The 27,064-nt window shown below is 44.4% G+C and overlaps 1 protein-coding gene and 1 long non-coding RNA gene across 2 annotated transcripts in view; one reads left to right on the top strand and one right to left on the bottom strand.

The window, feature by feature from the left end:
* Nucleotides 1-27,064, top strand: part of LOC307180336 — a 253,751-nt gene that overhangs the window by 212,026 nt on the left and 14,661 nt on the right. The gene's annotated exons all lie outside the window — the stretch shown is intronic.
* The window catches only part of PTCHD1 (patched domain containing 1), a gene marked incomplete at its 5' end in the record, with an annotated part of 51,077 nt that overhangs the window by 23,534 nt on the left and 479 nt on the right, over nucleotides 1-27,064 (bottom strand). The window lies entirely within an intron of this gene.

Below are 27,064 nucleotides of genomic sequence, written 5' to 3'. Positions count from 1 at the left end.
GTGATGGGGCTTCCCTGGTGGCGCAGTGGTTGGGAGTCCGCCTGCCGATGCAGGGGACACGGGTTCGTGCCCCGGTCCGGGAAGATCCCACATGCCCCGGAGCGGCTGGGCCCGTGAGCCATGGCCGCTGAGCCTGCGCGTCCGGAGCCTGTGCTCCGCAACCGGAGAGGCCACAACAGTGAGAGGCCCGTGTACCGCAAAAAAATAAAAAATAAAAAATAAATAAATAAAAAAAATAAAAGTGGTGATGACGTAGCAAAATCAAGGGGTCAAACGTGACAAAGCAGCCTAGGGGAAGCAGCAAGACTCTGACCTGTACTGAACAGTGAGACCCAGCAAATGCCAGCTATCTATGATAGAGACCTCAGAGAGAAGCTACAATCTCATTACTAGTGACAAGCACATGCCACTAGCTGGAGATGCCGAAAACAGATGTATGAGGACAAGCCTTTCATCGGTCCAGATAGCATCCTTTGCATCTTGTGTGTTTTCTATGTGACTCTCCCCCCACCCCCCATACACACACGCAGAAGGAAAAAGAAAAAAATACGTTATAGAACATGTTTGTGAAAAGGGCCGGCAATTTGGGGGTTTATTGCAAAACATGAGATTTAAGTTGGGGGTGTACAGGATTTGGCTATCACTCCGCCACAAAGGCAGTTTAACATTGGAATATAAATGCTCCATGAGGGCAGGGACTCTGTTTCACTCCATACTGTATGGTACATAGAGGAAGCCCGACAAAGCCGTGCTGACTGAACCTTCAGTGTTTGTTCCTTCTTGCTGATTTATATTTTCTCTGGTGACATTGAATGATACTTCATTTGTACCCAAAGGCTACTGTTCTACCTGCATATCATTTCCATCTTAAATAAACAGATGACATTGAATTTAGTCCTGTCACTTACACACTGCAGACAAATGGCTGACCTCATTAGACAGACGGATATGGTTAGAATGCAATGTAAAAAATGTAAGAGCAGAGAAACAATTTAGGTAGCAGATTGGGTAATTATGTGTTAAAAAATAATTGGGTAATTATGTGTTAAAAATAATTATGTGTTACGCTTAATTATAGAGTAGTTTGAATTTTTTTCTAGTGTTTTTGTTTGTTGGAGGGGAAAAGTTTTTTTAAAAATACAGAATAGTTTAGAGACTAACATAAAAACTCCCAGGTACCTATATCCAGTGTCATGTCTGTTTGAAGATTCTGGCCCTGGTGTTAATGCTGTCCATGTAGGTGACCATATAATTTATCATGCAAACTGGAACACCTTTTTTTTTTTTAAATAATGTTATAGCCAATTATGTCTCAGTTTTTTTTTTTTTTTTGCGGTACGCGGGCCTCTCACTGCTGTGGCTCTCCCGTTGTGGAGCACAGGCTCCGGACTCGCAGGCTCAGCGGCCGTGGCTCACGGGCCCAGCCGCTCCGCGGCATGTGGGATCTTCCCAGACCGGGGCACGAACCCGTGTCCCCTGCATCGGCAGGCGGACTCTCAACCACTGCGCCACCAGGGAAGCCCTCAGTTTTTTTTTTTAAATTAATTAATTAATTTATTTTTGGCTGTGTTGGGTCTTCGTTTCTGTGCAAGGGCTTTCTCTAGTTGCGGCGAGCGGGGGCCACTCTTCATCGCGGTGTGCGGGCCCCTCACTATCGCGGCCTCTCGTTGAGGAGCACAGGCTCCAGACGCGCAGGCTCAGTTGTTGTGGCTCATGGGCCCAGTTGCTCCGCGGCATGTGGGATCTTCCCAGACCAGGGCTCGAACCCATGTCCCCTGCATTGGCAGGCAGATTATCACCCACTGCGCCACAAGGGAAGCCCTGGAACACTTTTGAGAGTGCAAGAGGGCACTGGCAATTTCACAGGAATACCAGGCATAGAGTGGGACCATCATAAGCAAAGCAGGATGTTCTCCCTATGTATGGGGGTCTCAGAGGGGGTAAGCACTGATGTGATTTCATCCATTTATGCCTCACAATGGGCATGAGATGGCAGTCCTTTGGTTTGCAGACCCATCACTGCTGATGGAACCTAGACTGTTGCAGGTGATGCTATCCTGTCATAAGACAGGCCTCTGGGAAAGGAATCTGGAGAAACTCCTTCCGTCTCTATCTACTTCCAACCACACCTACCTTCCCACCGTTGCAACTTCTTTCCATGTCACGGCTCTGATGTTTTGCAAGATTCAGCTCTCACATAGCCTAGTTCCGTTCACTCCTGCAGAGGTGGAGTGCATCTCCATAGTACCCTTAGAACATTCCATCTTCCTGCCCTGAGCACGCTGGCCTTGCTGGAATTGACAGATAGCTTCCCCTTGGTTGTCTTACTGACATGTGGCTTCGTCCAGCCAGGAGCCGAGGTTGCTTTCCATGTGCAAAGGTGTCACTCTGGGTGATTCTATCTTGCTTTAAGGCCGACAGTGGCGCTCAGACTTGGCTGATGAAATTTTTCAAGGCTCGCAGATGTGAAGACTGTGATGGGTCGCAGGCAGGTGGGAGGCCAGAGCATTTTTGCTTCGTTGGGAGTTAGAGGTCACACAGAAAAAGTCTTAGGCATTTCATCACCAGTTAAAGCAGTGAACCATCTACTCAACATGTACTAGGTGTCTACACTATGCTGGGCATTAATATAAGCCCTGGGGAGATAAAGAATATTGACATGGTTTTACCCTCAATAAACTTATTGTAGAGGGACTTTAGGCAGATTGTCAGAATTGGTTAGCACAGGCAAACCATAGAGTGAAGTAAAGTGCTACAGTTCTATAATAGGAGTAAAGGGGGAGTACACGGAGTCTAGTATGTTGGGGTGTGTGTGTGTGTGTGTGTGTGTAGCAGTGGGGGGTACAATGAAATACAAAGTTGGAGAGGAGACGGGCCAGATGAGGGAGGATTTTCACATTCAACAAATATGTATTAGTAACTATTTGTAAATCTTACATCAAGCCATGTGAACAAGATAGGTATGGCTCTGCCCTCACAGAGCATTCAAACCATGGGAGATACAGACAAGCAAAGAGGCAATTACAAAATCTGCATGGAGTCCTAAGATGGGAGAAATACTGGATTTTAAGGGAAGGGCACCTACACCAACCTTGCTGGCACCAGGGAAGTCGTCTTCTTGAGGAAGTGACTTCTAAATTAGCACTTGAAGAATGACAAGAAATTAACCACAGGCAGAGGCTTGGCATGGGTTCTGGAACTGGTGGGGAGACTATATCAGGTGGAGGCTACAGCATGGGCAATCTCGAGGCACAAAACGGATGTCGGGGAAAAGGAAGTGATTCAGGCTGGTCCGGGAACTGAGAGGAAAGGTCCAAACCACACGAAGCCTTGTCTGCTGAACCTGGAAGACAGGCTTTGTCCTGTCGGCACTTGGGAGCCAGTGAAGGGTTTCAAACAGAGGATGAGGTGATCAGAACTGTGTCTTAGGAAGATCACTCTGTCTGCAACATGGTAGCTGGAATGGGAAAACTGGAGAGTGGAGGTGGGGAACTGGACTAAAATATTAATGCAGTAACTAGTTCATTGGTGAAATGAAGATCTGAACCATAGTGAGTAGTCATACTGGCGTGAAGGAGGCAGAAGGTTGATGTCTCTACCTTTTTACAGATTTGGACAGCTTAGCCCAGGGAGTAAGTCAGGTAGCAGAAGCCGATGACAACTTTTAAATCTGCAGTACTGATTAAACACTTGAACTGCATTTCCTACGTTTGGGTCTTAATGTGTCGTCTATCAACTGCATGTTTATAGATGTGCAGGTCTAGCCGATGTGTGGCCTTTCACTTTTCCGTGTGTAGGATTGTAAAGTGCAGTCATAGACCATACAAGTGCAGAAGTTCTTGGCCAGTTGCTTCAAGTTCCTCTGTAGCAGATGTGGTTGGCACCTTGTTCATATCCTCCAGCCCTTAGCTCTTGAGAACATACCTACCTAACCTTGAATCCCAGTACCCACCCCTCTTTGTCAGAGAGCCCACTTTGCCATCTGCTTGGCAGGCCAAAAGTTCTGGGGAATTAACGTCCCCTGGGAGCAGACCTCAAGCAATGACAGATGGGAGTTGGCATAGAAATACCCAGCTCCCTCCCCATGGGTGGGATTACTCATGGGTGAGTGTGTTTTAAACTGGTTCCCAGAGCTTCCCCAGCGGGTTGTGCTCTAGTTGCCCACAGCCTTCGTCTGCTTGATCACATACCCTTTGAGGCTCCTTCCCCTTTGTCTCACTGCCCTGCATCCCTTCTGGTTGCCCTTCAACTCCCAAATAAACTACCTTTACTTGATTTCTTATTTTAAGGTCTGCTTCTGGGGAAACCCAAACTAAGATGTCTAATAACACTCAAAGCCTCTGGAATTAGAGTTTCCAAGTCTCCTCAAAATACTAAAGCATTCTAAAGCCAACCCCCCAGTTTCTTGTGTATTCAAGTAATGGTTATGTCAAAACTCAACCCTTAGGGAGTAAATTTATGATCTTTTGAGCTTCTCTTCATATTGTCTTTTGATGGTGGACACATTTCTTTGATGTTGCCAACTTGCATGCAGTAGGTATGCAGCAAATATTTCTCAAGTGGCTCTGATATGTTCATGAATGTAAATGTCCGGATGCTCCCAACAGCACTTCTCCCTCATTTGGGGCAGAGTTCATTCTCTTCGTTAAGGTTTATAGCCAATCACATGTTGGGTCCAGGGTATATTGGTGACAAGAATGCACGGTAACCCCTCAAGAAAGGATTAGGCCTACATCCTGCCAGGAATGAACTATGAGATGACACGATCTCTCATCTTTCTTGCTGATGGTAAAGGAAGCAGGCATTTCTTTGGCTTTCCTTTATTTGAAAAAAAAAAAAACCACTCAGAGACACAGTTAGCAGCCTCTTTGCATGCTTCTGGAACATCTCAGCAGGTAAGGTCTCAGGCTTCAGTGTTCTCTGTTGACAGCAAGGGCTGGAATGTCACCCATGTTGGATGAGAGTCCCTATCTTTACATTTCTGGATTTCTGCTGTTATGGTGGTAGGTGTGTGGGAGAGACAGCTGATGTGTTCACTGGATTCCTTCCCAGGCAGTGATGTGCCCAGGGAGTATGTGCTGCCAGTACAGGTGTTGAAAGTCTCCATGATGGTGGTGTGTCAGATGTCAGTAAAACTGAGCTGATCTGCCTGCCAAGATTCAGACTGCTTTTCTTCATGTCGGTCCCCACCACTGTTGGATGCTCTGCTGGGATGGTGGCCTAACGCTTCCGCCTTTTTAACAGGGTCACTGAATAGAATGTGTATGTGTGTACAGTGTTCATTATTGAGGTATAACATGTATATAGGAAAGTGCACAAATCTGAAGTGTACAGCTCAATGAATTTTATATGTACGTACCTATATAAACATTGCCTGGATCAAGACACAGAACATCTACTGCACCCAGAAGGCCCCCTTGTGTCCTTTCTGGTCAATACCCCTACAACCCCCAGGGGAAGGTTATTCTGACTTCTATCAGCATGGATCGCTTTGCTTATTCTTGAGTTTGCAATAAATGGAATCGTGCAGTATGTATAGCTGACCCTTGAACAACACAGGTTGGAACTGTGTGGGTCCACTTACATTCGGGTTTTTTTCAGTAAGTATATTCTACGGTACTACATGATCTGTGGTTGGTTGAATCTGTGGATGTAGAACCACGAATCTGGGGGGCCCAACTGTAAAGTTATATATGGATTTTCAATCGTGCGGAGGGTCGGCATCCCTAACCCCTGTGTTGTTCAAAGGTCAGCTGTACTCTTTTGTGTCTGCCTTCTTTTACTCAGCCCATGGCCTCTGAGATTCATCCCAGTTGTGTTTATCTATAGCTTGTATTTTAATTCTTGCTGCATAGTATTTCATTGCACGAACATTTTTTCATTCTGTTATAGGTGGACGTTTTGGGTTGTTATCAATAAAACCGCGATGGGCATTCTTGTACAAGTCCTTTTGTGGACATCTGTACTCATTTCTCTCAGGTATATGCAGTGGTGTGTTGGTAAATGTGTAACAGTAAGTTCTCTAACAAAAATAGCTTTGACTTGTACGATTTGTCAATACCGCCACCATGACCAGTTTCAAGCTACCAAGGGGATGTGGGTTAGGAAGAGATGTGCCCAATCAGCTTTCAGGAGCCAGTGGGAGCCAGTCTCAGCATAGCACTGGGTACAGAGACCAGGAGTGGAATTTCAGAATCAGAGAGTAGGCATATATTTGGTTTAAGTTTTCCAAAGTGATTGTACAATTTTACATTCCCGCCATCGATGTATGAGGGTTCCAGTTGCCCCATATCCTCGGCAACACTTGGTATATCAGTCTTTACATTTTTTACCATTCTGGTGGGTGTGTACTGGTACGTCATTTTGGTTTAATGTGCACTTCCATGATGCCTGAAGCTTAGCGCCTTTGCGTATGCTCATTAGCCATCTGGCTATCCTCTTTTCCAAAGTGCCTGTCTGAGCTGTTTGTCCCTTTGGTTATTGGGTTGTTGGGTCTTTTCTTTATTGATTTTTAAGAGAATATGTAAGTTCAAGACAAGTGGGGCTGGCTTGTAAAGAAAGCCAAACAGAAGAGCCCCAGAGGCAGCCTGGCGTGCTGAAAAGAGCCTGACATTGGGGCCACACAGACGTGATCACATCCAGCCAAGCTGGTGACTACCTGGTAACGTTGAGCATATGCCCTTCTTGAGCTTCAGTTTCCACATCATCAAAATGGGCTTACTATCTAGAGTGCTGTTGGTTTCTGAACGGGACAACGTAGATGGAGTGCCTGGCAGAGGAACACATCACAGGTTCTTAGTAAATGTTGGAGCCTCGCCCCATCTCAATCAGAATCACCTGTGAGCTTCTAGTCACGAGGAACATGATGGTTTTAATGCGTAGAAATCCCATATTCTCCCTGGCTGTCTAGTGGTGTCTTGTCATAAAGCTACCGCCTGTCTCATGACATGAGGGCTTTATTCTTTGTGAGAAGTAGCATTTCTCTTTTTGTGGGAGGCACAATGGCAAGGTTTCCTAAGCATGATCTTTTGCAGTGCCTTATTTGATGTGAGGCAGGAAGGACCTGCAGGGCACTTTTTAGAGCCATGTTCTCTGTTTAGGGGGAGAAGCTGCTGCAGAGCAGGACTAATAAGAAAGTGAGGCTGCTTTGGAAAGGGCTGCCGAGTGAGCAGCCTAGTTGTGGTCCCCAGCCCTCCCTTCTGGGACTTTGGACTTGTGAGGAGCGATGGACTCAGCTCAGGCATCACCCCCTCCAGGAAGCCTGCCCTGGAAATGCAGACAAGGTCCTCTCTGGTCCCCTGCGTGTGGACACATCTGTCTCATCACCTGCCATATTATAAGGACATCTTCTTTCAGCTCTCTGAGTCTTATTCTTTGTTATATCCCCACTCCCAGCACAGTGCAGGCACACAGTACTTAAGGCAGAAACGTTCTGGACAAGCCAACACACTCTTGCCCAAATCGCCTTGGCATCACCAGCATGCTTTAAACAGCTTCCACTTGCATGGCCTGAAGCCTGGTTAAGTACTGAGAAGTGATCAAGCAAAAGAACTAGGTAGTTCTCAAATACTCGGGGGGTGGGGTGGGGGGGAAAGCAAAGCAAACAAAAAGGCCAACAGACAAGCAAGAGGTACCAGAACACGTGGGGAATGGTGATTGCTACAATGAGTATATGTACTTTTATGTCTAAAAGTAAAGATGCTGTGACAATTTAAACACAAAACAAAACAGCCCTGTAATGCTTTTCCAGCCCAGCTCTCAAGGGAATACACAGGCAGTTATTAATATAGGCAGTTCTAGAAAGAATAGGACCTTGGAATTTGGAATAAGGAGATTTTTAAATTCTGAGTCTATTATTTCCTCTCCCCTTTTCCATGCTGAAGTAGCTTTATCAGAATCAATATAAACCAGCCTGCAGATCTCAAAGTTAGTTCGGGTTCATTTAAGAAATGGATGAGCCCAGGCATTACTCTGTTACCTTGTAAATAACATAGCTGGTAAAGGCTGAGACACAAACACAGAAGTATCCCTGTAAATGTCACCTTAGTGTTTTCCGTCTCACATTAACCACTTAAATCATTGTTACACTCTGTAATGTGCTTATTATATGTTATGAGGTGCTTCTGCACTATTATAATGGATATCGGTGAGCTTTGTAACTTCTCTTTTTAAGTTAAAAAGGGTCAAAAATGTCTTTAATGGGGAAAACAGAAATGCTGAAGAACAGACCATTTTGAGATGGAAACACCTTCATGGTGCTTTGCACACAGCTTTATGAAGAGAGGTCCCAATAGGCAGCAAACAGCTCTCAGTGGGGAAACCCCAGATTGTTTTTACGAGCTGGAGACTGGTGGCATTGGCGGGTCACCCTGAAAAAGATAAACCACTAGCCATCGGCTACTTCTGACTTGAAGCTCTGAGGGCATGGTGCACGGCCCCAGAAGCCCTTCTATGGAATCCGGGGGCTTATTAGCAGTGAGCACTGACTGCGGAGGCTCCATTGCGCCTGCTGGCCTGGTGACCCAGGAGATGTGGTGGTGGCGGTGAGGGCAGGGGGCGGGCAGGAGCAAGCTTTTGGATGGATTCCAGAAAGCAGCCTCAGCAACCCCAAAGGAAAGACTTGTTCACAGGAAAACGGGAACAGCATCTGCGTGGATTTGGGAGAAAGGTTGGGAGGGGCTTCCAGAATGTGCAGAGGGGCCAACGGCAGTAAAAACAAGAAATTTCACCTTGTTCTCAAAGCATTTAGCCTAGTCTCCTGAAGACTTGTTTGTATAAATCCTTCAAAATTTGGGGTTAACAGAAAGTTGCTGTTGTCGTTGGTTTTTTTTTTAAATTGAAGTATAGTTGATTTACAATGTTGTGTTAATTTCTGCCATCATCGTTTTTAGTTTTTAATACATTTATTTATTTATATATTTGTGGCTGCGTTGGGTCTCTGTTGCTGCGCGCGGGCTTTCTCTAGTTGTGGCGAGCGGGGGCTACTCTTCATTGCATTGCACGGGCTTCTCATTGGGGTGGCGTCTCTTGTGGTGGAGCACGGGCTCCAGGTGCGTGGGTTTCAGTAGTTGTGGCTCGTGGGCTCAGTAGCCGTGGCGTGCGGGCTCTGGAGCGCAGGCTCAGTAGTTGTGGCGCACGGGCTTAGTTGCTCCGCGGCATGTGGGATCTTCCCGGACCAGGGCTCGAACCCGCGTCCCCTGCATTGGCAGGCGGACCCTCAACCACTGTGCCACCAGGGAAGTCCCTGTCGTTGTTTTTAAATAAGCTGAAGTTATGTCTGGATGGCACAAACGAACTAAGGTTTTATTTTCATTTAAAAAATATATGTTCAGACAAGCCATGGGAAGACAGCTAGGTTGCAAGGATAATGGCTTTACACGTTTTAACTCAGAGTCTTACAGTTTTACTCAACATAAAACAAATGGAAGAGGAAGGGCTACCTCCCTAATTTATCCTGGCTGCCTCTCTGCTGCCTCCTCGTCATCCTCTGTGGTTCCAGCACGACTGGACTGAAAACCTGTGAGGTTTCCCCTGCACTTCCCGCCTCCTCAGTCGGAGCCAGCTGCTCTCAACCCTGCCCATGGGAACCACCTGTGGAACTCCACAAACTCAGATGCCTGGGCTCCCCCTCACACCTTTAAATCAGAATCCCTTGGCAAGGGCCCAGGTATCTGTATTTGAAAAAGCTTCCCAGGGGCCTACACACACAGCCAAGGTTGACGAATCCTTGAATCATTCATCACATCCTGTGGATTCTGCCTCCAAAATCTCTCAAATCCATCCTCTCGTGCTCCATTTCCATTGCTCCTGATTTGGTTCTAGCCCTTATAATCCATCTGGATGACAGAAACAGGTTCCTAACTCATCTTTTCTGCTTTTAGTCAATCCTCCAAACTGCCACCAGATTTATTTTTCTAGAACACAAATCCAAACCTGTCATCCCGCTGCTTTAAATCCTCCAATGGCTCTGCTCGGAATGAATGATGGAGCCCGTTTATTTCTTAGATGATGATGGACAACAGCTGCTCCTTATCCTGGGCAGGCGTTCTCTTAGCTTAAAATGTTTTCTTTTTAACTTTTTCTTTTAAAGTGATTTAAGACTCACAAGAAGTTGTACCTACAGTTCAGAGTTCCCATGTGTCTTATCACTCACCTTCCCCCTAATGATAATATCATACATAACCACAGTACATGATAAAAAGCATGAAACTGACTTGGTACAATCCTATTAACTCAACTACAGGCCTTGTTTGGATTCAGCGGTTTCTACGTGCACTCTCTGTGTGTGTGTAATACTATGACATTTTATCACATGAGCTTAATTAATACGGTTTCAAAGGGATCACTTTTTCTGTGTAGCAGTGGTTCTCAAGTCTGGTTGCACATTAGAATTTCCTGGGGGAGTTTTAAAAAGTACCCATGACTGGCCCTGCTCTAGGCCATGCTTTAGCCCAGCATTTCTCAGACTTTAATTTGTACACAGATCAATTGGGGATCTTGTAACAATACAGATTCAGATCTTGTAGGTCTGGGTGGAGTCTGGATGGAGCCTGGGTGGAGCCTGCTGTCCTAATAAGGTCCCAGGGGATGCTGCTGTTGCTGCTGCTGCCAGTGTGAGGACCACATTTAGAGTGGGCCACCCCGTTGTCAGACCAGTGGAATGAGAACCTATGGGTGTGAGACCTAGGCATGGTATGTTTGAATTCCTCCAGGGATTCTACCATGTAGCCAGGGTTGAGGACCACTGAGATACGTGATGGAATTCTAAGGCCATGTTACCCTTGGAGATCACATCATGCCAACCTCTCTTTGAACCATTCTAGGTCATTTCAGTCTCCTCTGATGAGCCATTCAGATGCCAAACAACTCTTGGAGTTAAGAAATCCTTGCTTCTATGTAATCCATATTCTTCTAAAATGTAAATGTAGCCAGTGTGAGCTCAAAAGAGAGACAAAAGGGAGGAAGAGACTGTCTCTTCACTTTCATACCCAAATTCCAGAGAGATTGTTTCCAGTTTACCACCTAGTCTCTTCATTCCCTTGTCAATTAGCCTCCAAGCCCATAGATATTATAATGACAAACGCTCACTTTCTTCAGCACTTGACAAGACTTTCAGCTACTGACCTTGTTTTCTATCTTGCAGAGAAAACCCCAAGCCATAGACGGAAATTACCCTCAACTTGCTGCCACCATATCTCTAAAAATACCCACATCCATTCGTTTCTAACCTCCTCCTCCTGTGAAAATCAAGGCCATGACCCTTCCTCTCTCTAAGATCAATTGCTTCCATTGGGTTCTGGCTTTCCTTTCCTTTTTCCTAGTATTGTTTATCCCCTCTTCTCCCATGGCCTCAAACTTTTTCTACTAGTTCTTTCCCATGAGCTTTGAAATAGGCTTATGTCTTTCCCATATTAAAAAAGGCCTCATTGACCCCGCTTCCCTTCCAACTTCTGCCATAGCTCCCCTTCTTTAAGAAGCTCTTTACATATGCTGTCTCCAGCTACACTTGAAAGAGTGATTCACGCTTGCTAACTTCATTTCCTCACCTCCCACTCACTTCTCAAACCACTCCATTCTGGACTGTATCCCAGCACTCAACCAAAAGTCCACAATGACTTCTAAGCAGGTAAATCCAGTGACTACTTTTCAGTCCTCATTTTTTTGAACTCTCAGCAGATACACACAGTTAAGTCAAAATAGTACTTTAAACATATCTAAGATGGTTAGGCATTTTTGAGATTTTCGTGGGAATCCAATAGGTTCCATTAAGGCATGGGCATGGTTTCTTCACTGCTGCGTCCTTGATTATGTGCCTGGCAAACAAAGGTGCTCAATATGTGTGGTTTGACCAAAACCCTCCCTCTCTCCCACGATGAATTCCATGACACAATTTTCTCCTCTCCTCCTACCTCTCTACCTGGTTTTCCAGTGTCTATCTAACCGACTTCTCTACCTTTACCTACCTTGTAAATTTGATACCACTCAAGATTCTGTCTCTGGCACTTCTGATCGTGTCACATTCATAAACTCTTCTTGGGCAATGAGTTCCACCTCCATGGTTTGGCTTGCCATTTTTATGCTGACCAATCCCCAGTTCACATCAATGCCTCACCTCTCTTCCAAACTCCATATCTGAATTTCCATCTGCCTCCTGATGATTTGCAAATACATATTATGGCAATATTTCAACTGGCATATATCCAACAGCTGAATCTTTTCTTCCAAATTTGTTTTTCCACCTGTTTCCTGTTATGGTTAACATCCTTCTCCTCTTTCTGCTTACCCAGGTGGAAACTTCTAAGCCAACTTCACCCTTTTCCCTTTGTTTACTCACAGATCCAGGGAACCTCAAATCCTATTGATACCATCTCCCTATTTTTGGGATAGTATTTTCAGTCTGTATTCTGAAGCACATTAGTTCCTTGGGTTGTTAATAAGGGTCATCAAAAAAGTAAAAAGTATTCATGATCAAATAAATTTCAGAAATGCTGAACTGGATAGAGTTAAATAGATTTCTTTACAGAGGCGCTTTTAAAAGCCTTTGATATGCTAATGTGCATTCAATATGGGGCTACTACATGCATCGTTTCCCAAAGTTATTTGGTCACAGAAGCCAATTTTCTTTGCCGCATCACAGGAAATTTTTACTAAAGCACATTTTGGAAAATAGTGGTCTAATTTAGCCCCCATCTTTTCTCTTTCTGCAGCTTTTCTTCTCAAAGCCTCTTGCTTACAAACTTAAATAAGTCTCCTGGGTGGAGGAGGGGATCTCCCCTTCTCCAATATCTTGCCTCTCCAACTTAACCTCTATACTTCTATAAGAACTGTTGTTATAAAATTTGGGTCACGACTCTCCCCAGAGTATTAGACATCCTGCCCCTTAACTTCTGTCCATGTCATCCAAATCCTTACTGATTTTCTGCCTGCTTGCTCTATCAATTACTAACAGAGGAATGTTGAAGTCTCTAGCTATAATAGTGGGTTTGTCTATTTCTCCTTTCAGTTCTATCAGTTCTTGCCTCATGTATTTTAATACTCTGTTTGTTAGGTGTGTACATGTTTAGGATTGTTATGTCTTCTTGGAGAATAATCCTTTTATCATTTTGTAATGTCCCTCTTTATTCCTGATAATTTTCCTTGTTCTGAAGTCAGCCATATCTTAAATTAATAATAGCTTTCTTTTGCTTAGTGTTAGCATGGTACATCTTTCTCTATCCCTTCATTTTTAACCTATCTGAGTCTTTATATTTAAAGTGGGTTCCTTGTAGGCAACACAGAGTTGGGTCTTGTTTTCTCTCGATCCACTCTGATAGTCACTGCCTTTTAATTGGAATATACCATTATACCATTCATGTTTTAAGTAACTATTGATATGGCTGGATCAATATCTACCATAGTTGTAAGTATTCTCTATTTGTTGCATTTGTTCTTTTTCTAAAAAAATTTTAGTGGTTGCCCTAGCACCTACAATATATATCAATACCTAATCTAAGTTCACCTTCAGATAATACTGTAATGCTTCATATGTAGTACAGTTGTAACACAGTAGTTCCAGTTCCTCCCTCCTGTCCCTAGTGACATGGCTGACATTCATTCTACTTATCCATATGTTATAGTCAATCAATATATCGTTACTATTATTGCTTTAAAGTTATCTTTTGATCAATTAAGAATAAGAAAGCTAAAAAGATTTTACTTTACCTTCATTTATTCCTTCTCTAACACTGTTCTTTATATAGATCGGAGTTTTTGATCTATGTAATTTTCCTTCTGCTGAAGAGAATTTCTTGCAGAACAGGTCTGCAGGCAATGAATTCCGTCAGTTTTTTTTTTTTTTTTTTGGTCTGAGAAAGTTTTTGTATCTCCTTCACTTTGAAGCATAATTTTGTGGAATTATAGAATTTCAGGTTGCTGAGTTTTTTTCCTTTCAACTCATTAAACATTTCATTCCACTATTCCTGCTTGTGTGGTTTTTGATAAGAAGTCTAATGTAGTTCTTATCTTTGTTTCTATATGTAAGGTGTTCCCCCACCCCAATCCCCTGTCTTCTTTCAAGATTTCCTCTGTCTTTGGTTTTCTGTAGTTTGAATATGATATGCCTAAGTGTGCTTTTATGGATACTCGTCCTCTTTGGTGTTCTCTGAGATACCTGGATCTGTAGTTTGGTGTCTATCATTAATTTTAGAAAATTCTTGGCCATTATTATTTCAAACATTTCTTCTGTTGCATTCTCTCTTCTCCTGACATTTTAATTACGTGTATGTTATTTTGATATTGTCCCACAATTCGTGGATGTTCTGGGGTGTTTTCACTCTTTTGTCTCTTTGTGTTTCAATATGTGAAGTTTCTTTCATCCGGTATTTAATCTCACTGATTCTTTCCTGGGTTGTGTTGAGTGTACTGATGATGGTCCATCAAAACCATTCTTCATTTCTGCTACAAGTTTTGATTTCTAGCATTTCCTTTTGATTTATCTGGAGAGTTTCCATCTCTCTGCTAACATTATCTATCTGTTCTTGATGTTGCCTACACTTTTTCCATTAAAGTCAACAACATATTAATCATAGTTACTTTAGATTTCTTGTGTGATAATGCTGACATCTGTGTCATATCTGAGTATGGTTCTCATGCTTCTTTTGTCTCTTCAGACTATATATTTTTTTCTTTTTTGCATGCCTTGTAATTTTTTCCCCAAAGCTGGACATGTTGTATCAGTTAGTAGGAACTGAGGTAAATAGAATTTTATAGTAAGGACTTACGTTAATCTAGGACTTTGGATGTATTTAATGTTTGTTGTGGCTATAGGTACCAGAAGCTTCAAATTTCTCTATTGTCATTCTTTTTGTCTCTCCTCTTAACTTTGTCTTTCCTAAGTACTCCTCCTCAGAGAGAGTCTGTGTCTTACAGCTCTTCAGCTATAATCCACTATTATTATATTGGAGCCCTGTTGGGGTGGTGGTAAGGTGATGGGAGGGTAAATGGTATATAATCTTTTGAAGAAATCTCAGTCTTTAAGTGGGCCTGTGCCTTGGGGCTATGGCCTTCACAGATATTTCTCCAGTGGTATAGTTTTCTTCCCCTGTCTCCTACTCCCTTTCCTGGCTGCTGCACTCCTAATCTGTTTCCTTGAAGCCCTGACACCTGTGGACTCTGCATCCCCAACTTACGTGAGACAAAAGCTAAAGGGGGCTCCAGTGGGAAGGAGGAACCTAGGATAAAGTTTCAGAATTGTGCTCTGGCAAAAGTCTTTTTCCCTGGAGAGTAGCCCTTCCTTATGGAGAAGACTAGGTGAATTTCAGGAGGATTACTTTTCTTCCACTCCCTGCCAGCAGTACGTCAAGATTACCATTTAAGTGTTTCTACCAGAGACACGCGCTCCAGGTCAGCAGATTGTTTCCATGCCTTTATGGATTTGCGGATAGCACTTTGCCCTGTGACCTCAGTTCTCTGATGTGCTCGAGAAAAATCATTGATTTTCAGTTCGTCTAGGTTTTTCCTGTTGTAAGGATGGGGATGACAACTTCCAAGCTCTTTACATGTCGAAGCTGAAACCGAAAGCTCCTCCTTACTCTGTTACTGATTGAAATACTACTTCAGGGCCATCTGGCACCAGGGGCCACGCCTTGCTCATCTATTTCTGTATTTCTTGGGGGCAATGTGGTGGAGTTAATTTTTTACTGATGCTTTAGAAGCCAGGTGTGTGTTTCCATCTTGATTCCTCTGCTTATTAGTTAAGCTGTATGATGCATCAGTGATTTCTTTGTGAAAAGCAGTGTTGTCGGATAGAACTTTTCTGATGATGAAAATGTTATCTGTCCTGTCCATTACAGGAACATGTGGGCTACCGAGCACCTGAAAAGTGGCTAGTGCAAGTGAGGAAATGAATTTATTTTAATTAATTTAAATTTAAATCAGATAGCCACATGTGGCTAGTGGCTTTTGAATTGGACAGTGTAGGTCTAAGGCTTTAGAAGTGTAGACGATGGGTGATCAGATATGCTATTTTAAAATTCTCCTTGAGTAATTCATGTAATATTGATGATGTAATATTACATCATCTGGGAGTACGAGGCCATGTCAACAAAGCTTCTGGTTAGTAAAAGGTAGTCACAGACTGTACAGATACTTTTTATAAAAGGAGACGGTGATTTGGAATGTGTCAACTGAGTGACTAAGGTGGTTAGTCTTCTCCCCTGGGAATCCCCAGGAGGTTGTTCTCTTGCCCCAGACAAACACGTGTGCGTTCAGTGCAGATATTGGGAGGTTTGTGTGGCTTTAGGCGTGCTGCACTTTACAAAGTTTGTTTACACACGTTATATATCTCCTTCTGTCTTCCAACACCATGATGATGATATTGCTGATCGCATTTTATGGGTGAGGAAATGAAGACCCCAGAGAGGATAAATGACTTTTATCACAGACACTTTGATGGTTCACAGCCTCGAACACAGAACTTTGGGGCTCTGAAACAATGCTAATTCCACTATGCCAAAATCAGTACTTACTGAACTTCACTCCAGTTCTACTTTACCTCTCTCTAACAGAACTGACGTCGGTCAGTAGTTGAAACTGAACATTAGCTACCAGGGTCCCCCCCCCATGGACACTTCACCTCTGGCAACCAGAGCTGGGTCCTTGTCTCAGAAACACAACATGTCGCTCCTATTTGTACCTGCTGTGCCTTCTGGTCTGATGTAAACGATGTTTCTGCAAAGGCAAATGGCAGGTGACCCTGTGTGGGAAGTCTTTGGAAGGAAGGAAGCTTTGGTAATCACACTGATGGTAGTAACAACATCCACACTGCATGTGTGTGGAGTGGGGGGTTATCTCTCTCCCCCCCTCATCTCTGAGCGTCCTTTCTTCTACTCAGCCCCCTTCTCCTAAAGTCCAGCTCCTGGAGACAGGCAGCAGGGGCAGGGCCCTCTGTCCAATATGCTTGCCTTAAACCGCAAACTTAAAGGTTCAGGCTTATGTAGTCTCCTTTGAATGACAGCATCATTCAAAATTAACGGCTGAACAAATAACTTTTTCACCCTGCTGTATCTGTTGTCCAGGTTTCTACAGAGAGAGAGAAACTGCACTTTTAGAATTAGTCCTGGCAGCTAATTACTAGGATGCTTTATAGCAGTGGTTCTCAAAGTTTGGTCCCTAGACCAGCAGGAACAGCATCACCTTGGGAACCTGTTTGAAATGCACATTCTCAGGCCCCACCCCAGACCGACAGAATTGGAAATTCTGGGGGTGAGATCTGAAATCTGTGTTCAGACAGGCCCTCCAGGGGATACCTACTCAAGGTGGAGAACCACTGCTTTAGAGTATGGAGGCAGTTAAATGGCATTAATTAGTCAGGATATATTATGCAAAGGTTCTTCGGGTCCACCAATCCCCTGATCTAGTCAGTGTGGTTCTCAGACCAGCAGTAGCAGCAGTAGCCCTGGGAGCTTGTTAGAAATGCGGAAGCTCAGGCCTGCTGTCTCAGACCTATTGAATCAGAATATGAACATTAATAAAATTCCCAGGGAATTCCAAAACATATTCAGATTTGAGAAAAATTGCTAATCTTCACTTAAACTGAGGTTAGTTTTGTTTGAAGAGTTTAGGCATAGAGAACCAGGAAGGTAGAGAAATTTTCTTCGATCCTAAATAATTGTAGGTTTCTTTTATAACCCTATGAAAAGAAATTTTAGACAAGGGAAGGTGAAGAAATGCACTGACCTAAATGACTAAAACCCCCAGTCAGCAAAATTTTACATTTCACAGTTTCGAGGGGCCTTACTATCACTTGGCCTGGTTCTCCTGATCTCTGGCAATTCTGACACACTCTTCCCTTTGAAGGGCTTGTGGGGAAGATTTCCCAGGGAAACACTGTAGTCATGTAAATTAAGTGACAGAGGAGAGTTATCAACTCGCTCGCCTAAATTGCTGGAGAATCCCTTTCTGGCATGCTGGGCTGTGAGCGAACCTTGAAACTGGAGCCCACAGACTCCCAGAGCTTTTCATTCCAGAGATACTTCTGTACAAGAAGTGAATGCTTCCTTTGTGTGCAAAGCCCTGTCAAGCAGGAAGATGAGGTTCTGAGCCTTGCTACTCAAAGTGTGCTCCACTGACCAGTAACATCACCATCATCTGAGAGCTTGTTAGTAATTCAGAATTGCAGGTCCCACCCCAGGCTGAATCAGAATCTGTATTTTCCCGAGATGCCCAGGTGATGTGTGGGCATAAAGAGTCTAAGAGCAGTCAGTTTACTCAGTATGACCACTTGCCTACATGCTATACCAAACCCAGAATAAAAACGAGACAACAGTGCAAAACTCAAAAAATTAAGGTACTGAGTATTACGAAGATTTTTTTTTTGAGCACTTATGCTAGTCGTATAGCAGAGATACGGTTTTTACTGAGACAATTGGAAGGAATTGACAAAGCCATGGTATTTGACAAATTCGTGGAGCCTATGGAAGAATGAGCAAAGGAATCTCCCCTTTAATGCTGAGAAATGAACAGTTCTAGTGTTTCTGTTAAACTCACCAGAGATACACTGATTTTGTACCAGCATCGTTTTTTAAGTTCGCCTCTTAGAACAAGTCTTTGTTACCCTGGGCTCGCTCTTGAGAAATTCGAAGCTGAATGACATCAGAATGGTGATCTCTTGAACACTGATGCTACAACTGGGAAAACCACTCGTCCTTGATTTAAAAAAAAATGTGTTTCATGTTTACATTTGAGTATGGGTTAGGCCAATGTTTTGAGACTTGACTTCATGTACATAAGGACACGTGTAGTGGAGAGCTGACTTTGACGGTATTGCTGGGAACTGCAGAGTGCTCTGCCCTCCCAAATGGGAATGGACCACTGGAGATTGAGGTCAGTTTACACCTTTCCAAACTACTTGAACCAAAAGAGGTGGTCAGGCGTTTGGTTTTGGTTTTGCTTTATATGAGTCTCTCCCCGTATAAAGTGAGCACCAACAGATCCTAAGGCAGAATGGATGCTTAGTGCTTATCATCGAGTTTGAAACCAAACTTCATCAAGGATGAGAAGTGAAGACACATCTAAAGAAATCACATGGTCATGCTGCCCGGCAAAATTATATTCAAGCAAAATAAATGAATAGGGAAGGCAGAGCGTGTTTTCCATCCTACAAGCCATCAACCAGCAACAATTTATTAAGCACCTGCTGTACATTCCACATTATACTAGTTTCTAGGAGAGATGTGGGAGTATAAGACATTGGTCTTGCCCTTGAAGAGCTTTATGATCTTAAGAGAAAGCATCGCATGACAATACAGCAAATTATAGAACAGTATCTAGTTAAGCATTAAAGAATGTGGGTACAACTGCAAGCCAGATAGATTTAAGGGAGGGAGGGAGCCATGAATTCGGGAAGGCCTCACAAAGTAGGACACATGTGAGTCTGACCTCATAGTAAGCAGCGAGTGCACTTCTAGCGGGGGAGAGCAACACAGGTAGATGTGTGAAGATGGGGGCTGTGAAAGGGGGGCCTGCAGACTCCTCTTGTGTTCCTGAAGGGAAGAGGGGCTGGACACAGGCCACTCAAATGTGAGGGCTTGATATAAAACCACAAATCCGGGTGGCGTCCGGGTCCAGCTTGGAGCCATCTTTAGCACCATCCAGTGGCCAAAATGAAAATGGCAGTTACTTATCAAATTCAAGAATAACTGAACAGCTGTGCTGGGTCATTCTTGCCTGCGTCATGGCCATCTTGTTGAGTGAAGGGATGAACATCCCTTAGCAATGTGGGCCCTAAGCTCCTAGAGGTGTGTCTCTAGATGGGTGTAAGACCCTTAGTGCAGATGCTCTCAGGGTTCCACCTGTATTCTCTCCACTCACACTCACCTCTACATGTCAAGGCCGCTCACCGTGAGCACCTGCAGCTCTTTGCCTGTGGCTTTTATAAAACAACAACAAGAAACAATTCTGGGGCTTTCCTGGTGGCGCAGTGGTTGAGAGTCTGCCTGCCGATGCAGGGGACACGGGTTCGTGCCCCGGTCCGGGAGGATCCCACATGCCGCGGAGCGGCTGGGCCCGTGAGCCGTGGCCGCTGAGCCTGCGCGTCCGGAGCCTGTGCTCCGCAACGGGAGAGGCCACAACAGTGAGAGGCCCGCGTACCGGAAAACAACAACAACAACAAAAACAACAAAAACAATTCTGATTGTGGGAACACATACAGCATCTGGAATTGCTAGAGATTTATTTACTGTGCCGGGCTGCAGCCGGATCAACTAATGATGGCTGGAGACTTGGGAGAAGATTATCCAGGTCCTTCACCCACAGCTGGGATAACTTGGATGGAGGTTATCCAGTGTCTCCCAGAGTTCCCCAGTGAGACTGAGCCCTGGGTGCCCACAGTGGACACTGGCTTGAGAACACTGCCTTGGCTGGCTTCCTGCTACTCCCTATTTCCTGTCCTCACTTCCTTACCGATGTTTTTGGATATCACGCGCCAAGGTAACTGCCTGCACTCAAATCCTCATCTCGACTGGACTTGAAGCCCACAAGTTAAACCTAAAGTAGACGACCTAACAAAGGGGGTCTTTCAAAACACCGGAAACAATATTCTCAAGAGGATTTCCTGGAGAGCAAGAAGATAAATATAACTTCCCTGTCCCCTCACTGCCTTCTTTTGTTCAAAATATGACTTCGGAAGTTGAAGGCGCGACATATTATTCAGAGCTTCCCACATGAAATAACAACTGGTGTTGATTTTCCTTTTTGTTCTTGTCTTTTAAAGGTTAGAGATTACTCACCTCCCCTGCTGGTCATTAAATCAGTCTGGCAGGATACCTCGGAAGTTCTGTGGCCTTCCGGGCATGTGGCAGCAGCACAGGCAGTGCGGCAGACAGGCCTGCTTGCTGTGATGTGCTACCAAGCAGGTGACTTCAAAGGTCTGCTTCAAGCCTATCTCAGGTATCACTTGGGGCTCACACTGAGCCCCAAAGTCAGGTACCAGATGGCATATACCACAGAGTCAGAGCTGATCAGATCCCCTAGCTCCTGCGCCAAGGGATGCTGCAACCTCTCGGGTAGGAAACAGATAACTTCTTTTAGCTTACTTCTCCTTCTCTTAGTTATCACAAGAAGTCACCGGTTAAATGCTCAGCTGTTGGATGAGGTTTGTAAGTCTGGTGAATCCCGAGAGGTTCAGTCTTTGTGTTCGTTAAAAAAAAAAAAAAATCATCCTTCTCTAACTCTAATACGGCATCTGTCAAGATACTCTGAGTCATTGAAAAGGTGGGCTTCCTCTCACACTACAGCTTCATATTTAAATTTCAGTTTAAATTAGCAGTTTACCCAAAGTTTGTTCCAAATGCTTATCTACATGGGCAAGTCAAAGATTGCTCCCCAAATCTAAATGAGACAAACAGAGTGGGCATTGGAGGATACTAGTCACACAAATGACACGCGCTTAGAAGTCAGACAAACCTAGAATGATATTGAACTTGGATTATTCGGATGCACCTTCCATGAAATGCAAGGAGAATGAAACGAGATCTCACCCTCTCCTTACTTTGCTCCTAGTGTAAAAATAAAGTGCAAAAGGCAACTGGCTGGTCCAGCAGATGCACGAATGCTGCCCTTTCAGGCCTGGCCTCAATCTTTTCTAAGAGTACATGCCACCTGGATAACTCATCGAAGTGACGGGACTGCCCAAGGCATCATAGCACCTGTCACCAGACAAAGCACCCTGAGATGCGAAGAGCACATTCCGGTGTCTGCGGAGATGACCTTTAAGGTGCCTTCCAAACCCAAGGGTCTTTGATCCCCTGTCCTTTGGATGCAAGCTCTTCGTTTGTCATTTTATGTTCAGAAAGGCAAAGCAGCTGGACTAGGCAACAGAGCACGGCCTCCTGTCTCCTCGGCAGGTCACTGTTCACAGTGGGGTCTTACATACTGTCAGGAGAAGTACGGCCTGGTGGGTGGCTGCTACAGACTGAGGGTCAGGCCTGCCAGCAGTGGGCGCTCCGACAAGTCCCAAGGCCAGCAGCAATTCAGCAGCTTTATCATTCAAGCAGTTAGACCGTATTCAGTTTCCTGGGTTCCTCTACATTGGGATTTAGACCATAAAGGACAGAGCTCTAGGAGAGCAAGATAAGTGCATCTTGGGGAAGGTTACATTGGAAAATCTGGTCTTTGGCCAATTGCCCAAGCGAGCATCTCCTCACAGGTTGTAGTATTTGTCCCCAGGCAAACTTCTATAAGATTTTTGGATGTGAACTTCTCTTTGGCAATTTCTCATTTTACATAATCAATGCAGATGAAAAAATCCTAGCAGAACAAAAAGAAATACGCACATGAACCCTTTCAAGCAGTATTTGGGCCCAGATAATTCTTTGCTGGATGGGGCTCTCCTGCACACAGAGGATGTTTAAGAGCATCCATGACCTCCACCCACTAGATGCCAGTAGCAACTCACCCCTGGTTGTGATGAGCTAAAATGTCTCCAACCATTGCCGAATGTCCCCTGCAGGGCACAGTCGCCCCTGATCGAGAACCACTGCCTTAGAGATTACTTAACAGCACTAACTTCCTGAAATTGCTCCGGTAAGGGGGTTTTGGAATACAGTATAGGAACTTCTTTATGTAAAGGACCAAAGAGTAAATATTTTAGGCTTTGAGAGTCTTAGACCATCTCTGTCTCATATTCTTCCTTGTTTTTGTTTTGTTTTGTTACAATCTTTAAAAAATGTAAAAACTCCTACGCTCAAAAGTAGGCTGGAATTTGCTGATCCTTAGACTGTAGAGAAAGACGTAATGGCGATTCCTATAATGACTGAAAGTGCTGAGACGGTATTTGGAAAAATTGGGATCTTGATACAACTATCAGGTCTTTGTGACCCGGAGCTAGCTGTTGTGCTGCCCTTCGTGGAAAGCTTGAATTAAATAATTCCAAGTTAAATTCTATCAATCTCATTTTGCAACTTAATTCTCCTTAATATAATTAAACATGAAAAGTTTAAATAAAGTAGAAACTGAATATTTGAACAAAATGAGATTCCCCAGTAAAAGGAAGAATGTCTGCATAGTGAGTATGTGTCCTTCCCTTGGTTTGGAATAAAACAGCCTATGAGGTCCCCCCGAAAAAGAGGACGTTATGCAAAGGGGACGCCCCTATGCAACTGCAAAACTGAAAAGTGTTTTGATATGACTACAGAGGTGATCTTGGAAAAAGAGAAAGGGAGAACGGTATCTTGGATAAAGAGAAGCCTTAGAATCTGCCTATAAAGTTGTACACATAAAAATGTCATTGTGAAAATACATTTCAGAGTAGTTTCTGTGGAATTGTCTTTGCCCGTCACGTAAATGTCTGAGCAAACTAGGGCACGTCCCTTGGACAGATATTTACTGAAGGCCTACTATGTGCCAGGGACTGTGTGAGTGAGGCATTGGAGTTGAATTCACCTGGACCTGGCCAGTGAACAGCACTGAAACAGGAAATCGCTGCATTCAATCATCCAGAGGTTTTTTTCCGGTAAAATAGTCTATCTTTCTGTCTTTGTATATTGCTAATTGCAAGTATCTTATGCTTTACTTTGGGCACGTAGAGTTTGTGTAAGTGGATTTCCATTGACATTACGCAGCATCAGTCGAGAGAATGTCCTTATGATCCAACTGCCACTGTTAGAACAACGGTATACGGTGGGGATGAGACTTTGGTTGAATATGCCTCATTTGGATACCAGAAATGTACATTTAAAATCATTCAAGTAGTTTATCATATGGGAGGCAGTAAATGATACTGAAAAGAGCACTGGGCGGGGAGTCAAAACCCTGGGTCACAGTCCTGGTTCTGTCCTTGTCTTTTTTTCCATAGATAATTCGGTTAATTTCTAAGGCGCAGTTTTCTCATCGGTAAAATGGAATCACACCGTTTCTCCTGCCTACCCTTAGGTGTTTGATGTATTTAAACATACTATATGCTTATAACTTATAAGCTGTTATAAAGGTGATATCGTTATTATAAGGAATGGGCTAAATTGGTTCTTTACACAGATGGAACAAATCAGGTATTGACTTGGTCACAGCCAGATCGGTTATCAACTAAGACCTGCTTACACGTCACTTTAGGTGATCAGGAAGAGACATATCCATAAAAGCTCGGGAGGCACTACTCTGAAATTTGCTCTGAGATGAACAGCATGGATTTTTGTTAAAATACAGTAATCAGTTAAATTTAATATTCTAGTGAAATGAAGACTTTTGAAGATCAACATGTATTTAAAGGGGTTCAGAAATTAATGGTTGATCCTTTGCCAGTACCATCAGGCCCCACCTACTTTCACCCAAAATTACATCTTTGCCCTGTAGGCTTCAGAGGAAACCATTGCTAGGGAGAGTCACCCGTCTCATAGTTTGTGGTCAGATTCTAACGCTGCAGAGGTCAGAGCATGGCAGTCATGCCGCTCGCATGAATTTGAGACAGCTCCTCCAAAGCAGATCAGCTGGGGCTGTCAAGGGTGGATTAGTTTTTTCTGTGATACTCTCAATTATGTTTTTGAAAAAAACAACCTGGATTTTCATTTTTTGTCATCATCCCTTCCCAGTCTATTTTTGATCAGAAAGTAGCTGGACTAATATTGCAAGAAGGATCGCCTTCATTGAGTGGGTACAACCCCAGAGCACCAGGAGTGAGTGACACAGCCCTGCAAGTTAACTTCCTTCACTTTTGTCGTGGGGCACGACAAAGCCTCAAACCCTGGTTATGCTTTGTCCACTTTACTTCCAGTGCGCTGTTATAAAACAGGCAGGGGCTGGCTGGTGTTGTGTACAATGTTAACTGTCAGTGCTACCCCTGATGCCAACAACAAAGTATCAGAATAACACCAGCAAGGGCAGAAACAGTGACTCTTTCACTCCTAACATCTTGTGTAAAGGACAAATGTTTCATGTCTCTAATAGAAAAAAAGAGGAAAAAAGTAAGTGCTTGTTCCCACACTTTACAGTACCATGACTACCGAGGGTCCATTTTTCTGTCCCCCAGCTCCATACCTACCAAATATAGGCGTTGGATATAAGAAGAAAAAGATGGATATATAAAATTGAAGGCAGTTCCCTCAGTTTCATGAGTCTGGGTTTTCATAAGCTCTGTGAATTCATTTTCACCAGAGACCCATCAGCTAGAAGTGAGTTCTGACCACTATGCCACTTGGTTTTGATCTTCCCCAGAAACCTAGAACACGAAAAAACATCCCATTTCTTAAAACAATTCACTCACAAGACCACCGTCCTTTAAAGTTGCCCTTTAGATATGAAGGCAAAGCCAGCCTCCCTGGCTCTCCAGTCCCAACTTTCTCTTCTAATACGGTTTTCTGTCCTGAACAGATCAAAATCAAATAGGAGAGAAACAGTCCAGTTGAAAAGACATCTGATGTGCCTGTTGATGTCTCATTAACCTTGAGAGTGAACAGAACTGGTGACTGCCCGTCAGAGTGGCGTGACGGTTAGCGGGGAAAAAAACCCCCCAAAAACCAGCCAGTGGAAACATCACCTCAAAAAACAAAAAAAGAGAAACATCATTTAGTAGATCATCTATCAAAAGACGGGGCAGCTTTCTAAATGTCAGGACTGGCTAAATTATAGTTTCCTTAAGCCTATGATGAAACTACTACATGTTTTCTTGGGAAAGCATTTGGAGCAGTATTTATCTGTGTGTCAAAATACGGTAACTAAAGTATCGGGGGAATAAAAACCCACTTCGATGTTGGAAGCATAATCATGAAAAAAGAAGACAACTCGGGATTAATGTTACTGAGGTTCTGTGGTGAGTATGTGTGATGACGTGTGTGCCATTAAAAATACCACGAGCCACCCAATGTGGGAAGGTCCTAATTCCACTGAGTCTCTAGTCAGATTCCCCTCATTACTAATTGCTGATTGATAACATGTCAACAAATACGGGGGGAAAATTCGCTTGTCTCTAGGGGGTTACCTGTAGAGTAAAAGAGAAGGAAAGAGTCCCCCAGGTTCACTGGCTGACTCCCGGTGGGATAAGTAGACTAGAAATCTAACCAGCCTCCAATCCTGGATCTGGACCAGAGACCCACACAAAACCAGCACCTTCCATCCCTCCGCCCCAGGGCTCCAGCTGGGACTGGCTCCTGTCTGCCCTCCCCAGAGGAGTACCTTAAGTAAACAAGACCCAGAATCCCCACCAGGGCTTGGATGGAACATTCTCACCTATTTCTGCTTTTCTCTCCCAAGGTCTCCACTTTTCCAACTCTAGTCCTCACTCCTCTGCTTTTCTTAGGAACTTCCTCAAAGTTATCACCATTAACCTCACTTTTTACATCAAATTCCCACCTCAGGCTGACAGCACACCCTGTTTCTTTGAGTGTCACCCTGTAACCAGCTGCTCGGTTTCCTGTGCTCTTCTCAGGGCCACACAGCCTGGCTTCTGTCCTCACCCTTCTGGCTCTGCCCCTCACCCTCACGCCCAAATACACCCAAATGAAAGTGCATCAGTCGAATCCCTCATTTCCCAAAGAACTTTTTGCATTTCAAAGGAGAGGAGCTACTGTGAAAGATGAAACAACTGCGAATTACAAACGTTCTCTCTCACCCTAGAAGTCAGAGATGGCTACCTCGCCCGGGGAAGAGGGCAGCAGGGCAGCCCCTGTCCTCTCTCCAGGACCACACTTCTTTCTGGTGGATGGGAGGCATTTTCTTTACCATCCCGTTCACAGCCCCTCCGAGCAGCCTTTTCCAAAACACTCCGGGGTCAGAGGAAGGGAGAAGAAATGAGGACAGGGGAGAGGGGTCTCTGAATCCCCCCAAGATGGTATTTTGTTTTCAAGTAGCAGGACTTTCTAGAATGTCTTCTCTAGTTCGGTTCCTTCTGGCCCAGTTACCCCAAAGCCTCCCCGCCCCCAAGACCACTGCAACCAAAACAAGCGCACCGACCACAGCACCGTAGCCGCCGCCGCCCCAACTGTTGCAGCGGCTGCCGGCGTGGCGGCGACGGCGGCCAGGGCAGGGCCGGGCCCGGACCCGGACGCTCCGCGCCCGGGAGGCTGGGAGGCTCCGGGCGGCCTTCGAGGGGCGCGCGGTG

This window comes from Stenella coeruleoalba, assembly GCF_951394435.1.
Source record: "Stenella coeruleoalba genome assembly, chromosome: X".
Taxonomy (NCBI): Eukaryota; Metazoa; Chordata; class Mammalia; order Artiodactyla; family Delphinidae; genus Stenella; species Stenella coeruleoalba.
This window is presented reverse-complemented; position numbering and strand designations above follow the sequence as displayed.